We start from the raw sequence: 15,368 nt of genomic DNA, 5'->3' as shown, positions 1-15,368 counted from the left end.
AAAGGCACACAAACTAAAACAGTTTCTTTCTTAAAATTTATTTTAAAAGAACATAAGAAAACATGCTAAAATAGCAGGCACTTCTTTTGAAACTTACAGGTAAGAAAAATAAGAACATTGCAAAGTCTAACTAACTTACATACTCACGACTAAATGACAGATAGGATAGTTAGAGTCCTTCTAGTGATCCGCAGACAAGGTAAAAAGGTAAAGGTACCCCTGCCCGTACGGGCCAGTCTTGCCAGACTCTAGGGTTGTGCGCTCATCTCACTCTAAAGGCCGGGAGCCAGCGCTGTCCGGAGACAAAGGTTTCAGCAATTCTCCATCACAAAGGACGAAAGGACGGCTACTTAGGTGGAACATCAGCAGCCGGGCGATTTGCAGATTGCAGAGCACGCTTTCTCAGCCATTTCCAAGATCTTTTATCCCCAATTTGCACGTGGCGTCGGAACCCCCGAAACCAATCATAACTCTTGATTATTTTTAAATTCACCAATGACCGGCTTGCGGGCTAATCAATCTAACTTCTGGCAGCTGGACCAATTAAGAACCCAGAGCCTAAATCAAAGGGGCTTCCTTCCTTCCGTGGATTCTATGCAGATGCACATTCCCAGGCAATCAAAGGCAGATAACATCACTGAGGGAATGCACATAACTTCGGACCCAGGTGTCAAACCTTCCATTAAATCAGCAGTTTCCTTTCCCATAATAAACCTTTCACACCCTGGGTGCCTGTTAGTCTGGGTTAAAGGGACAGAACTTATTTCCCATGGTTCTTGTGGCTTGTTGGTTACCCACAAGGCCTCACTCTCGTTGCCTGACCAAGGAATAGCTACTAAACAAACACTAACTTTACTACAGGGTTGCAGTGTAATATGTGCAGTGGTACAAAAGGGAGATGTAGTCCATAACATTATTGGTTACAACAAGGCATGGGGCTAGTATTGGTGATGAGAGAGCCTGACTGTTATCCGATGCTGTGCCCACAGCCCATTTGCTAGGGCCCCACCAGGGAGCTGCATATTATCTTCCTATATACATGAAAATGTAAGGTGTCGTCATGCAGCACAGTTTGTGTGGCTGCCAGTAGGTGACCACACCCCTTGCAACATGAGGAGAGGCCGGCCGGCCCAGGAAAGCTGTTTAATGGCAGAGGAGAGGCTTTTCACGCAGCAATTATATATTATTATTATTATTATTATTATTATTATTATTATTATTAGTCCGTTTTATATATTTATACAGTGGTACCTCTGGTTAAGAATTTAATTTGTTCTGGAGGTCCGTTCTTAACCTGAAACTGTTCTTAAACTGAGGTACCACTTTAGGTAATGGGGTCTCCCGCTGCTGCCGTGCAATTTCTGTTCTCATCCTGAAGCAAAGTTCTTAACGCGAGGTACTATTTCTGGGTTAGCGGAGTCTGTAACCTGAAGCGTCTGTAACCCAAGGTATCTTTCTCCCAAGTTAGGATTCAAAGCAACATACAACATTTAAAGAAACACCCAATATAAAATACAGAATAATAAGCCCTGGATATGACCCCCACCCACCACTGATATGTAGCTCTTGGAAAGTTGCCTGTGAGTGAATATGACACTCAAGCTGGAGAAGGTTCCACATTTCTGAACTTTGGGGTTGTGTTTAGAAATACTGTTTTGGTATGTTGAATTACTACCATCATTGACTTGCTCAGGAAGTAGAGTGGCAGAAGTCTTTAAAAATAATGAAGCAAAGAAGCAAGCATTATATTGTTGCAGTGAAAGAACTCTACAGTGTTGTTGCTGTTGTTGTTGTTGTTATTTTAAAAATGAATTTAAAATTACCTTCTGGTCACCATAATTATAGTTAATGGTGGCGACCAGAAAAGGTCCCTTAGCTCAGGTACGGCCTTGGTTGGCTTCATTCAGCGGAGGTGGTTGACAAAAAGAACCCAAAGCAATATCTTACCTTCAGCCCTTCAGTAGACCTGTTGCGGCACAGCGAAGGAGAGAAAAGGAGGGTTCTGCCCACCCACCCCTCTATCTCTTCACCATTCATTCCCTTTTTATAGGGACGAGGTGTCTTAAGTAAGTCCAGTTCCACCAAACTGTAGAGGAAGTTCTTCACTAATTTAGAAGCAGCCGTAGGGACACTACAAAGGTCAGATAATGGTAGGATAGAGAATATGAAACCATTGTTGCACATATAATTCAGTTGTGAACTTTGGCTGATCCTGCCCTCCACCCAAAATCTTATCTCTCTCTTCTTTCTGCACACACCCAGTTCTAATTTGTGTGGCTTGGTTCAGTTCTTTGCTTCAGTGTGTGTATATATATGTTGTTGTTGTTTAGTCGTTTAGTCGTGTCCAACTCTTCGTGACCCCATGGACCAGAGCACGCCAGGCACTCCTGTCTTCCACTGCCTCCCGCAGTTTGGTCAAACTCATGCGGGTAGCTTCGAGAACGCTGTCCAACCATCTCGTCCTCTGTCACCCCCTTCTCCTTGTGCCCTCAGTCTTTCCCAGCATCAGGGTCTTTTCCAGGGAGTCTTCTCTTCTCATGAGGTGGCCATAGTATTGGAGCTTCAGCTTCAATGGATCCAGTGAGCACTCAGGGCTAATTTCCTTAAGAATGGATGCGTTTGATCTTCTTGCAGTCCATGGGACTCTCAAGAGTCTCCTCCAGCACCATAATTCAAAAGCATCAATTCTTCAGCGATCAGCCTTCATTATGGTCCAGCTCTCATTTCCATACATATATATATTAAAAAATATTGTTTACCGTTTGTGAGCTGTGTTGCAAGGATCTGAAAAGGCAGGATATTGAGAAAGAGATGGCAGGGACTGCTCATTCACCTTGATCTTTCAGCGACTTTTGATACTGTTGGCCATTGTATCCTACGGATGCATCCCAAGGGTTTGGGGGTTGTGGGAACTGTGCTTCAGTGATTCCGTTCCTGCCTCCAGGGCCGTTTCACGGAACTAGCTATGGAGCTAGAGATGTTCTGCAGTGTCCTACATAGTTCAAAATTCTGGATTCAACACCGTCACTGAAGGCTCAGGTGAGCTCAGTGGCTAAGGATGCCTATTTCAGCTCTGGCAGATTCACCAGTTGTGACACTATTTGGACAGAAATGACTAGGTCATTGTACTTCCTGCTCTAGTAACTTCTAGGCTTTTTATTATTATTATTTTTAATGCACTCTATGTGGGGCTGCCCGTGAAGATGACTTAAAAATCTTCAATTGGTACAAAATGCAGCAATCAGATTATTGGCCCATCTCACATAAACCCTGTTTGAAAACAGCTGGGCTGGTTGGCAGTTCATTTGTAGGCCCAATTCAAGGTGCTCACATTTGTGTTTAGGGCTTTAGAAGACTCAGAGCCCAAATACCTAAAAGGCCACCTCCTGCCGTACAGGTGGAGCGCACAGGTGCTAAGGTCAGCAGATGGGGCCCTCTGGGTTATCCCACTGCCCTCAGAAGCTTGGGGTATGGTGACCCAGGAGAGGGCCTTCTCTGGGGCAGCTGTTAAGTTTCCTCAGAAGTGCATCTGGCACATTCATTATACAGCTCTTGGCAAATGCTCAAGACATACCTCCTTACCTCCTGACCCCAACTTTTGATACTTGAGTCCACAATACCACGGACCGCCTCTTTCCATGTGAGCCTACCTGCAGGGGCGTAGGATGGGGGCAGGGGGTGGTCTTCCCCGGTTGTTATCCCAGAAAGGGGTGACAAAATCCACCCTGGGCGGATTGCTGCATGCCGCGCACCCCCCTAGGTGGGTTGCTGCATGCCAGTCACCCCCTGGGTAGATCGCTCCTGCCCGAGTGCCGCTCTGGGTGCCCAAACAGCTAGCTCCGCCACTGCCTTCCCGGACCCTGAGATCATCTTCTGAGGCCTTCTTTGTATGCTTCCTCCTTGAGAGGTCCAAAGAGTGGCAACACGAGAACAGGCCTTCTCTGCAGTGGCTCCCCATCTGTAGAATGTTCTCCCCAGGGAAGTTCACCTGGCACCTTCATTATACACCTTTAGGTGCCAGGTAAAAAAAATTCTTTTTAACTAAGCCTTTGGTTTATCTGATTTACATCCTATGCCTTTTTTTAAAAAAATTGGGGGGCAGGGGGCTATTGAGTTGTTGTTTTTGTTTTTATTATGTATTTAGTGATTTTATATCTTGATTTTATTCTGTGAACTGCCCTGAGACCCCCAGGTATATGGCAATATATAAATTAAATAAATAGAGTCAGTGTGGTGTAGTGGTTAAGAGCGGTGGGCTCGTAATCTGGTGAACCGGGTTCGCGTCTCCGCTCCTCCACTTGCAGCTGCTGGGTGACCTTGGGCTAGTCACACTTCTTTGAAGTCTCTCAGCCCCACTCACCTCACAGAGTGTTTGTTGTGGGGGAGGAAGGGAAAGGAGAATGTTAGCCGCTTTGAGACTCCTTAAAGGGAGTGAAAGGCGGGATATCAAATCCAAACTCCTCCTCCTCTTCTTCTTCTTCTTCTTCTTCTTCTTCTTCTTCTTCTTCTTCTTCTAGTAATAATAATATTTTTAGAACCCACCTTATTTCTGTAATTTAAAGTTGCTTAAAACTGTTTTTAATGTTGTGCTTTGATTGTTGTAAGCCGCCCTGAGTGTTTTGAACCCATGGGTGAAGTCAGATCTGTAATAGATAAGTGAGCCATTTTGTGTTATGCCATGAACCACAGAGCAGCTATATTGTGACACCCACCAAGAGCACTAAGGACAGATTCCAGTCAGACAAAAAACACTCAAGAAGAGCATACCCTCCGACATGGAAAGGTGTGTATCAATGCCGGGGAGGGGTGTGGCCTGGGGAGAGCCTCCATGCCAGATAGAGAGGCCTGCAGGGTGACACCCCCCTAATGCTTGAAGATCCCAACTCTGGTTTAGAGAAACTGTGAAAGTACAAGAGGTAGAGAAATATTCTGCCTGCCCCTTGTGGCCATTACAGTTCCCCATTGTCTGTGGCATTATCCCATGTGAAGGTGTTTAAGTTCCAATCGTATAACCATTGATTTTCCATGGAATGCCAAGCTTTGGGGCAGAGCATTTTGGCATCTCCATAAGGCAGATCAAGAAAGTGTTAGGAAGAGGGCTTACAAGATGTCAGTCATTTAGGCTGACCCGTTTCTTGGACCTTGCTCACCTGAGCCCTGTGACTGCAGAGCTTCTTGTCAAATCTCAGGGGCTTGGCCAGATTTTCCTTCACATCCCCGAAGCCTTAAAAATTACTTGTCCAAGTCTTGGGGGTAAGGATGTGGAGGCTAGTTGAAAATGATGGGGTGATATGGGGTGGTGTGGGGGGAGATACCTGGCCTGTTTCTGAGCATTCTGCAGTGAAGCATGCAATTGGCTAATCAGATTCCAAATCGAGTCAAAAGGTAGCTTGCCCATCAAGTGTCAACTCCAGTGCATTGTGTTCTTTTCGGAGCAGTTACTCATTTTACAGCCTAACTATTGCAATACTATATGAGGAAGGCCCATGGCAGAATGCAGATGGTCTCAGGTTCCATCTTCAGCAACTCCAGGTGAGATTTGGAGTAGCCACTGACTGAAACTGTGGAGAACTGTTACTAGTCAGTGCAGACAATAGCTAGCTAAATGGCGCAATGGTTTTATTTGGTAGAAGGCACCTTCCTGTGTCCTCATGCCCCAGGGGCCTGGTGCGGTTTTAGGGACTGTACATTTCTTTGGAATGAGATGTTGAAACTTGAGACATTGTGGTCCAATTTGCAGAAATTGTGGTATTCATTGGAAGGGCCTGCTGAAATGCATTATTAGACCAGAGACCCACAGCCAAGAGTTGGATGTTTTGTTCAAATCAATAAGTGAAATCCAAATTATTTTCCCTCTCCCTCCCCAGTACGTGTCCCTATTTATGAAAGGCAGTCTCTACCTGTGGGTCTGAGTACAGGGGAGCCACATGCAGTGGGGTGAAGGCAGGGGCGTAGGAAGGGGTTTCGTTGGGGGGGTGTGGTCTGCCCTGGGTATCATCCCTGAGGGGGTGACAAAATGGCACACCACAGGAGGTGGCACTTACTGCGGGGCCTGGCTTGCAGCACCCCAGGCCACGCGTCTGTCTCTCTTTTTTTTAAAAAAAAATAATTTTTATTGAATGATTTTATGTTACAAAAAGCATTACAATCATACTACCACAAAATATAATCAAGAAATAAAAATTACACACATCAATATTTTGTTTGTTATTTTTTATTTTCTGTCTTATTTCCTCCCAAATATTCCATTCAACACACACACACACACACACACACACACACACACACAAATAGTGATTTTAAGGGAGTGACATGGTGGCTTGGGGCCCCGCTCTGCCCAAAATGGCAGCTTGGGGCTTGCATCCACCAGGCAGACTCTGTGGGCAACTTGCCATGGCGCCCCCCTGGGCAGATCACTCTGCCCTCCCTGCTCTGAGTGAAGCTACGCCCCTGGGTGAAGGCATGATAAAGATGCCATAGCCACAGGGCAACTAAACGGGATTTCAACAGGTCACAACTTTGTTGATTATAGATGTTAGCACTCTGTAGCATAGGCATTGGGTGTGTATCCTGAATCAACCAGCCCCAAGCTGCCATTTTGGGCAGAGCGGGGCCCCAAGCCACCATGTCACTCCCTTAAAATCACTATTTGTGTGTGTGTGTGTGTGTGTGTGTGTGCCCCTCTGGAATCCAGCGACAACTGAGGCCTGGGCTTTTATAACCAGAGAGTGGATCTTGTTTCCTTCTGGTCTTCTTCCAAAACCCTGCCCTCTGGCTCACCTGCAATGAGCTACAACCATGGACAAACACCAGCAGCCAGCATGGCCAGTAGAGGAGTCTGTGGTGAAGTCAAGAGGCCACCCTGACTCACTGTGGCTGTGTCGGACTGCAAGACCACTCCCTTAGGCAACTTGGGCTAAGCCGTCATTTCTGCTCCTGTTTTTAATTAAACGAGAGAGCTGTAGCTGTTTGCCAGACCGGCCTGTTCTGCTGCCAGAGCCTTCATCTGCATCGCCGACCCCCCAAGTGCTGCTGTTTTTCAGGGTGGTTCCTGATTTAGAGAAGCCGTCCCAGTTTCTGATTTGATCCCGGAATGTCCCAATTTTCTTTAGGATGTCCCTATGTGGCGCTGTGGGTAAAAGCCTCAGCGCCTAGGGCTTGTCGATCGAAAGGTCAGCGGTTCGAATCCCCGCAGCGGGGTGCGCTCCCGTCGTTCGGTCCCAGTGCCTGCCAACCTAGCAGTTCGAAAGCACTCCCGGGTGCAAGTAGATAAATAGGGACCGCTTACTAGCGGGAAGGTAAACGGCGTTTCCGTGTGCGGCTCTGGCTCGCCAGAGCAGCGATATCACGCTGGCCACGTGACCCGAAAGTGTCTTCGGACAGCGCTGGCCCCCGGCCTCTTGAGTGAGATGGGCGCACAACCCTAGAGTCTGTCAAGACTGGCCCGTACGGGCAGGGGTACCTTTACCTTTACCTTATGTTCATTGGAGAGATGCTGGAGGTTATGGAGTTATCCGGCCCCTGAGCTAACTGAAGGCAATCCTGTATAGCGAAGGGGGGTTTTCTGTTTGTTTCTTAAAGTTTAATGTTTTATTATGCTTTTATATATGTTGGAAGCTACCCAGAGTGTCTGGGGCAACCCAGTCGGATGCGTGGGATATAAACAGTAAAATTATCATTGTGGAATGGGACGTCCCTGTTTTCATCACAGAAATGTTGGAGGGTATGGCATTGGCCTCTGCCCACTGAGGAGATGACTGGTGCCCAGTCTGATTCTAAGCCAGCATGGCCACCCCCTCCATTGCCTGGGGCATGGAATGCCAGTCTCGTCATGAACTCAACCCCCACCCCCATGTGGGTTTTCATTTGCTTGCTCAATCCAAAGCTGCCTCCCTGCTAAAGCCCCATTTGCCCCACTCATTTCTAACAGGAATGCAGGGGGCATGTCAGCTGGTGGATCAGTGCCTCCACTCGCATAGCCATGTCCTGCACCTGCTGCACCAGTGCTCCTTGCTTTGTCTGTGCATCCCATGGATATGAGGGATAGTACTGCCTAGCAGGGGGTTGGACTAGATGACCCTTGCTGTCTCTTCCAACTCTGCAGCTCTACAATTCTGTAAAGTTTTTAGCAGAAAACCAGATCTGGATCCGAGTCCTTTCTCCATCAAGAGCCAGGAAAATTGAAATGAACTAATAAGGATTTTGGCAGTCTAATAGGATTTCCAATACCAGGGTTAACCCTAGGTCATTGCGCTTAAAATAGCATTTCCATTTTAATGAGAAACTACTTATTTCAGCACAGAGCCTCTGCAATTGTTGTTTCTTTTTTTTCTCTTTTAAATGTTTGATACCATTTTAGGGAATAGCCAAAGCAGATGAGGCAGGTTTAAAAAGAATTCATCCAGGATGTGGTCATGATTTCAGAAAACTGCCGTTTTATTAAGAAACTGCAATTTATCTGGAAGAGATTAAAGAGCAGCAGCCAGGGATTTGGGCGGTTCCTTTAAATTCATACAAACCTCAGGTGGGGTGGGGGGTGGGGCTGAAGAATAGATGCCAGTGATTTTTGCTTTCCCCCCACCTCTGCCCAGCCAGGTGATACCAGAAAGGGATGGAGCTCAGAGTCTGAGAATGGGAAGCAGGTCCAACTCATCTCAGCCACATTTCTAGTTGTGTTGAGCGAGGATCCCCCATGTTGCTGCCCCTGAAGGCCCAAGCTGTGGTTTAGCCTTCCATCAAGCTGGTACCCTCAAGATGTTGCAGAATTACGAGCCCTTTACAAGCTTGCAGTTGGAAGCAGTAAGAAAAAAGCTCAACAACTTTTGTGTCCGGAATTTCACTTTTTGAACTCGTTTCACCCTTGGCCATTGGCCGTGCTTTGCTAGGGTTGATGGGAGTAGGGATTGAGCTCTTGAAATTTTAGAATTCGTTGGCTTTCGAAATCACCTTGTGCAAAATGGGCTTGCTAAATCGTTCAGTTTGCCAAATACCTTACAACCAAACCCCAACTAGTTTATTGTGAAATTACTGCAATGGACCTTGACCTTTATTCATCCCCAAAATTCCTTTCATGATTGAAAGTGCAACTTAAGTTCGACTAATGTTAATCATTAATTCTTGGCTGCCAACTCCATAGGTGGTATTTCTCTGCACCCAGTGTCTTGTGTTGTCATTGTTCTGAGAAAAACAATGTTCTCACCTTACACTTCCCCTGGGATTCACACCTTCCTGCAATCTTTCTCCTCCTCCTCTAAAGACTGATTGCTCCACTCAACTTGAAAGGACCACACATTCTTGGTGTCTTTTGATAGCTACAATGTTCTGGGATATTCTTTTGTTTGTTATTGTTATTGTTACTTTTTAATAAAAAAGAATTGGGATGTGTGTGTTGTGTTGTTCACATTGTTAAAGGATCTTTTATACTTTTGTCCTACCTATTGTCTTCCTTAGTTATTTTGTTTTGCCTTCCCATTTGTATATTACTTTCATGTCTCATTTTACTCACCAACAATGTCCTCACTGACCCCTGCTCACCCTACCAGTCCCTGCCTGCTGTCCCCAAAATATTATCCTGAGGCCACAGACTACCTCGCATCATTTTTGTTGTCATTTAGTCATTTAGTCGTGTCCAACTCTTCATGACCCCATGGACCAGAGCACACCAGGCACTCCTGTCTTCCACTGCCTCCCACAGTTTGGTCAAACTCATGTTAGTAGGCTTCGAGAACACTGTCCAACCATCTCGTCCTCTGTCGTCCCCTATGCAATTTTTTTCTTTACAGCACTGGACTTTCCTTTCACTTCCAGGAACATCCGCAACTGAGCGACCTTTGGCTTTGGCCCAGCCGCTTCATCAGCTCTGAATCTACTTGTACTTGTCCTCGGCTCTTCCTCAGTAGCATGTTGGATGCCTTCCAACCTGAGGGGTTCATCTTCCAGCGCCATAACTTTTATATGCCTGTTGTTTTTGTCCATGGAGTTTTCTTGGCAGGGATACAAGAGTGGCTGGCCGGTTCCTGCTCCAGGTGAATCACGTTTAGTCAAAGCTCTCCACTATGACCTGTCCGTCTTGGGTGGCCCTGCTTGGCATAGCTCATAGCTTCTCTATTCAAGCCCCTTCGCCATGACAAGGCACTGATCCATGAAGAGGTCACATCATTTACTATAATTGCCAAAAACATTAGGTTTTGCTACAATCTCCCCTGCCTTGTCCTGCAATGTTCTGTTATGGGTTTGCAAGGGGTAAAAAAGATCCCTTAAAATTCCTGGGTGCCAGGTTCTCCCCATAATTTCTGAAAGTAGTAAATGCGGGGTTTGATCGAAGGATTTCACAAGGGCTAAAAAATAAGTCGCGCCAGCTTCCTCAGGAGATTGGCTGAGAGAGATGCCATAAAAAAACAACACAGGTGATGGCAGAGCCATAACCCTGAGAAAAGGTGTCACACAAGAAGGGAAGATGTGGTTGGATTACAGTTCCCATCATCCCTGTTCATTGTCATGCTGGCTGGGGAAAAATTGGAGTCCAATGATATAGCCACTTCCGAGCTAGGGAGGAGGAGGGGTTGCGGGCTTCACACCCTCCCCACGTGCGCGGGGGCTGACTCACAGCCCCCGAGAGACTGGGGAATCCTCGGTTGTGTCATATCCCCGGCCAGCCAATCGGCCAATCGGCTGGCCTGGGAGGCGTGGCCCGCCCTATTTAGGGCCAGCACGACTGAGGATTTCCCTCTTGCCGCTCTACAGCTGGTTAGGTTTTCCCACCCCTCCCACCCATTAGGTTAGGCTCTCTGACATTACTATGGACTTTGGTTGGTCGCCGTCAAGGGGCCTGGTAGGAATTTTTTCCACTTGGCAAATTGGCACCAGCCATTTGGTTTTTCGCCTACCTCGTAGCAAATCGTCACAACTTCCTCGGCATTGGCGGTTAGGCATTGGTAGGGGTATTGTTATGCAGATGAAGGGGGGGAGGAAGCGCCATCACCTTCCCCAAAATTGAAGGGTAGTCTGGTAAAGGATTCCGGGGGGCGTTGCCCTGTCCTAAGCCTATGGAGGTGTGGGCCTAAGGCACCCCCCCGAGCGGTGACCCCGAGGGAGCTCCTAGTTGATGTGCATCAGCAGGACTCCCCCTACTGGTGGTTAACCCTTGCCGTTCTTCAAGCAATCAGGCTGAAGCCGGTTAGTCTATAGTACCAATGCCTAAGCCAATACTGCTCAATTCCTGTAATCAATAAAGTTGTGGCCTATTTCACCCATTAACCTAAAATACTGGTGTCTTGTGTCTTTATTTCCAAGGGGGGAGGCGGGAACTCACCATGCAACTAGAAAGCTCCAGGTTTCCATCCCTGGTTTGAACAAATAGACCCATGGTTTTCAGGCCTTTGGCCTATTTGGCAGGCAAAGTTCTTCTAACTGTAGCCACTGCTGATCAACGCTATGCAGCCATCATTTTAATTTTTTTGCAGTGTCTGAGCATGTGCAAAGGGCCTTTTTGTCATCACCATGTTACTTTAGCCATGCATCCTATTCTACTGGCATCCGAAGACATGAGTTCTGGGTGAGGTGAGCTGGACCTTAGCAAGGGAACTGCTGGCAATTCTCGTTCTTTATTCCACATTTTATCAAGCAAATACATTAATCAACTGCTTTGTGCTGCAGGTGTTCTTGACTCCCCGAGAGAGCAGTTAATCAGCGGAGATTCCTGGGAAATGATAGGGCAGAGAACAAATGATTTTTTGGCCTTTGCTTACTATCTCATCTCGATGAGAGAACTTGTCATACTTGGATCCTTTTTGCGGACAGGCAACTTTTAATAACTATTTCCAGAGAAAGGGGAATTAGAACTCTGGAGGTTTCCTTTAAAAAATGAAGTGGAAACTATAACTGGCCTCCAGTTCCTCTTGTTGCTGGCCAAAATGCAGAGAGCATTTGACGGCTGTCAAGTTCCAAGGCCTTGGTAGCTCAGTCAATAGAACATGAGACCCTTAATCTCAGAGTTGTGAGTTCGAGTCCCATGTTGGACAAAAGATTCCTTAATGCACGGGGTTGGACTAGATGACACTTGTGGTCCCTTCCAACTCTACAGTTCTATAATTCTAGGACTCTAAGGCCATGGAAGCACATGGAAGCAGCAGCCCCCCCCCCTACTTTTAAACATAAGAATCCCCTACCATAATCTCTCTTTGAAGGTTCCCAAAGTGAGACATGCTTGCAAAAGACAAAGCACAGTCATATGTATGGAGTTTTGTGGGGGTTTCAAGCCCACAAAAAGCAAAAAAATTAATCGTATCTATTTAGACAGGTTATTGTGCCTAAACCCAGCAGCAAAACAGAGTCTAATCATCATGCCAAAGATGTGGTGTATAAATTAATTGATTAAATAAGCAAGCACTGAATCAGAGCAAATGGGTGGGGCCCCTGCTCGTGAATAATCTGAAGTATGAAGCCAGAGTTTAGAGCTGAGTTGCAGTGCTTTGGGCCAGATGTAATGGAGCAAGCTGGGAGAAGACAGAGAGAAAGAGCAATATTTGATGTATGTTTGAATCCAAGGAGGCCCATTGGGGTGTTATTGCTGTGAGCCCCTCCATCATAGGCTCTGGTTGTATATATGTGTAAATAAACCATCTATCCTAAAGACACCACAGTCTCCATTGTGCCTCATTTCCAAAGGAAACATGAACCATGGGCAAGCTCCTGGAACCCCTGAAATCTCTCACCGTTCAGGGATTGGGGTGACATGCAGCAGTAGGTACGAGACGGCCCTCCTAATAGCGTGTGAGGAGGAGGAGCCTTTTGTGAGGGTGACTAAGATGGCTGCTGAAATTAACTGCAGTGAGAGGTTCTGAGTCTCCACAGGTTTGCATCCAGAATAAACAGGCTGGGGTTTCTCCTTTGCCGGAAACTTCTGGAACTGAACTGCAGCAGTATATGGAGGGGAATGGCAGCTCTCTCTTCTTGTTCTCATGAGAAAGCAGATCCCACTTCTCATCCCCTCATGAGGTAAAGCCGGCGTTCAAAAAAAGACTTCTCTGAAGCCCAGCCGTTCAGGAAAAAGAAACACAGAATGGATGAACAGCTCTGTGTGCCTCCTTTGCTTTCTCTTCTCCCTCATTATGAGGAGCAGAGCTGGAGTGTATCAAGGGCCTTGTCTTTTAAAGAAGAACAAAACAGAGAAGGATGGTAGCTTCTACTCTTGGCATGAGGCTGAGGAATAAGCCTGGAGCTTCCCAGAAGCTGAGGCACATATTGGAAACTGAGTTGAGATGACTGAATATGCCAGTTTTCCAGTTTTCTAGTCTTAAATTTCATTCTCCACAATTCTACATTTGATTTAAAAAAAAAAAAAAAGTCCACATGAAAATTCATCAGTGCTTTAGTGCAAATTTCTCCCAATTTTCACATGTGATTGCAATTATGCTCCATAGGCACAATACTTGGCTGGAGAGCTTCTTTGAGAAATTCAGAGAACTGTGAATTTTGAAGGAGGATTGTGCTTTGATTTTTAAAAAATTGTTTCAGAAAGTACTGATTAGGTAGGTTCACCTTTGAATGAAAACTGAATTTCTCTTCCATACCTAAAACAGTATATCAGGAGTGGGGGGACTCAAATGGTAGTCCTCCAGTTGTTGTTGGATTACAACTCCCATCATTCCTGTCCATTGGCCATGCCACCCGGGGTTGATGGTAAAGGTAAAGGACCCCTGACAGTCAAGTCCAGTCGTAAACAACTCTGGGTTGCAGTGCTCATCTCGCTTTACTGGCCGAGGGAGCTGACGTTTGTCTGCAGACAGTTTTTCCGGGACATGTGGCCAGCATGACTAAGCCGCTTCTGGCAAAACCAGAGCAGAGCATGGAAACGCCATTTACCTTCCCGCCAGGGTGGTACCTATTTATCTACTTGCACTGGCATGCTTTCGAACTGCTAGGTGGGCAGGAGCTGGGACCGAGCAACGAGAGCTCACCCCGTTGCGGGGATTTGAACCACCAACCTTCCAATTGGCAAGCCCAAGGCTCAGTGGTTTAGACCACAGCGCCACCCTCATCCCCTATGGGGTTGATGGTAGCTGTTCTCTAAAGCCATAAGAGGCATAATGTTTACGCACTGTCCTCTCCGATCATTTTGTGGGAAACTAACCTGCTCCCAACTGTCAGGGTTTTTAATTAATGAATGAAGCCAGTAGCCAGAAAAGAATTTAGACTGTCTTTATTCTAGGGAATGAAGTATAGAAACCAGGGCAAAATGAACACCACCATCACCCTGGCAACTGGAATAATGTCCACGCTGCATCTGAAAAGTCTGATTGCAGGGATTATTCAAACAATTCAAGGTATGTGTGTGCTTAAACAATTTCCTATCCACTCCACCTCTCTTTGCTGATGTGAAAAATGTGCACCAGATACGGGGTGTATTCCACAAGTAAATAATTGTTCAGCTATTATTGGAAGGGATGACAAAATGGTAATAATGGTAATCTCCAAGGCTGGCAGACAAATAAAGCTAAGAAAATCCCATGTAACCAATGAACAGAGTACAGGGGAGGACAATGAATATTTGTGCCAGAAACAGAGTTCATAATGCTACAGCTAGAGACCCTATTCTAAAATCTCTGCTGCTGCTGAATAAAGACAGAGAATAGGGATGGGGAGCCTGTGACCGTCCAGATTTTCTTAGACTACAACTCCCATCATCCTGACAGTTGGCCAAGCACAGGCTGGGGGTGATGTGAATTGGAGTCCAACAACATTACAGGGAGGGGCACAACTTTCCCATCACTACAAAAGAGGCAGGTATCATCTGACATGTGGGGAACTCAATCTGGTTTTTGGAAGGGAGGGGGTAACACACACAACTTCAAATGATATTAAAACAAACAAATAAAAAACCTTCACATGCAGAAGTACAGTGGTACCTCAGGTTAAGAACTTAATTCATTCCGGAGGTCCATTCTTAACCTGAAACTGTTTTCAACCTGAAGCAACACTTTAGCTAATAGGGCTTCCCACTGCCGCTGCACCGCTGCTGCGCGATTTCTGTTCTCATCCTGAAGCAAAGTTCTTAACTCGAGGTACTATTTCTGGGTTAGCGGAGTCTGTAACCTGAAGCGTCTGTAACCTGTGGTACCACCTGTGGTACCACTATATCAGAAATCTTTAGGAGGTAAAAACCCTAAATGGGGGAGGCAGAGGGAAGAGAACTCTCAGAAAACAACTCAACATGGAGTGTGCTCAGTGATCATGACAGACTGGTCCATCTAGGTCAGTGTTGTCTAGAATGACAGGCAGCAGCTTTTCGAGATTTCAGGCAGGGGATCTTCCCAACCCCACCTGGAGATGCTGGGGGTTGAATTTAGGACCTTCTGCATGGAAAGCAG

The 15,368-nt window shown here is 46.3% G+C and overlaps 1 protein-coding gene across 1 annotated transcript in view; it reads right to left on the bottom strand.

Moving 5' to 3' along the window:
* The window catches only part of LOC310684165 (IgGFc-binding protein-like), a 38,964-nt gene extending 36,944 nt beyond the window's left edge, over positions 1-2,020 (bottom strand). The window contains exon 1 of the mRNA XM_083454669.1: positions 1,948-2,020. The gene's annotated coding sequence lies outside the window, so the exon portion shown is untranslated. The remainder of the gene's footprint in view (positions 1-1,947) is intronic.
* Positions 2,021-15,368: the final 13,348 nt, after the last annotated feature.

The sequence above is a fragment of the Podarcis tiliguerta genome (genome assembly GCF_965153285.1).
Source record: "Podarcis tiliguerta genome assembly, chromosome: 8".
Lineage (NCBI taxonomy): Eukaryota > Metazoa > Chordata > Lepidosauria > Squamata > Lacertidae > Podarcis > Podarcis tiliguerta.
The sequence above is the reverse complement of the archived record's forward strand: the minus strand, read 5'-3'. Positions and strand labels throughout refer to the sequence as shown.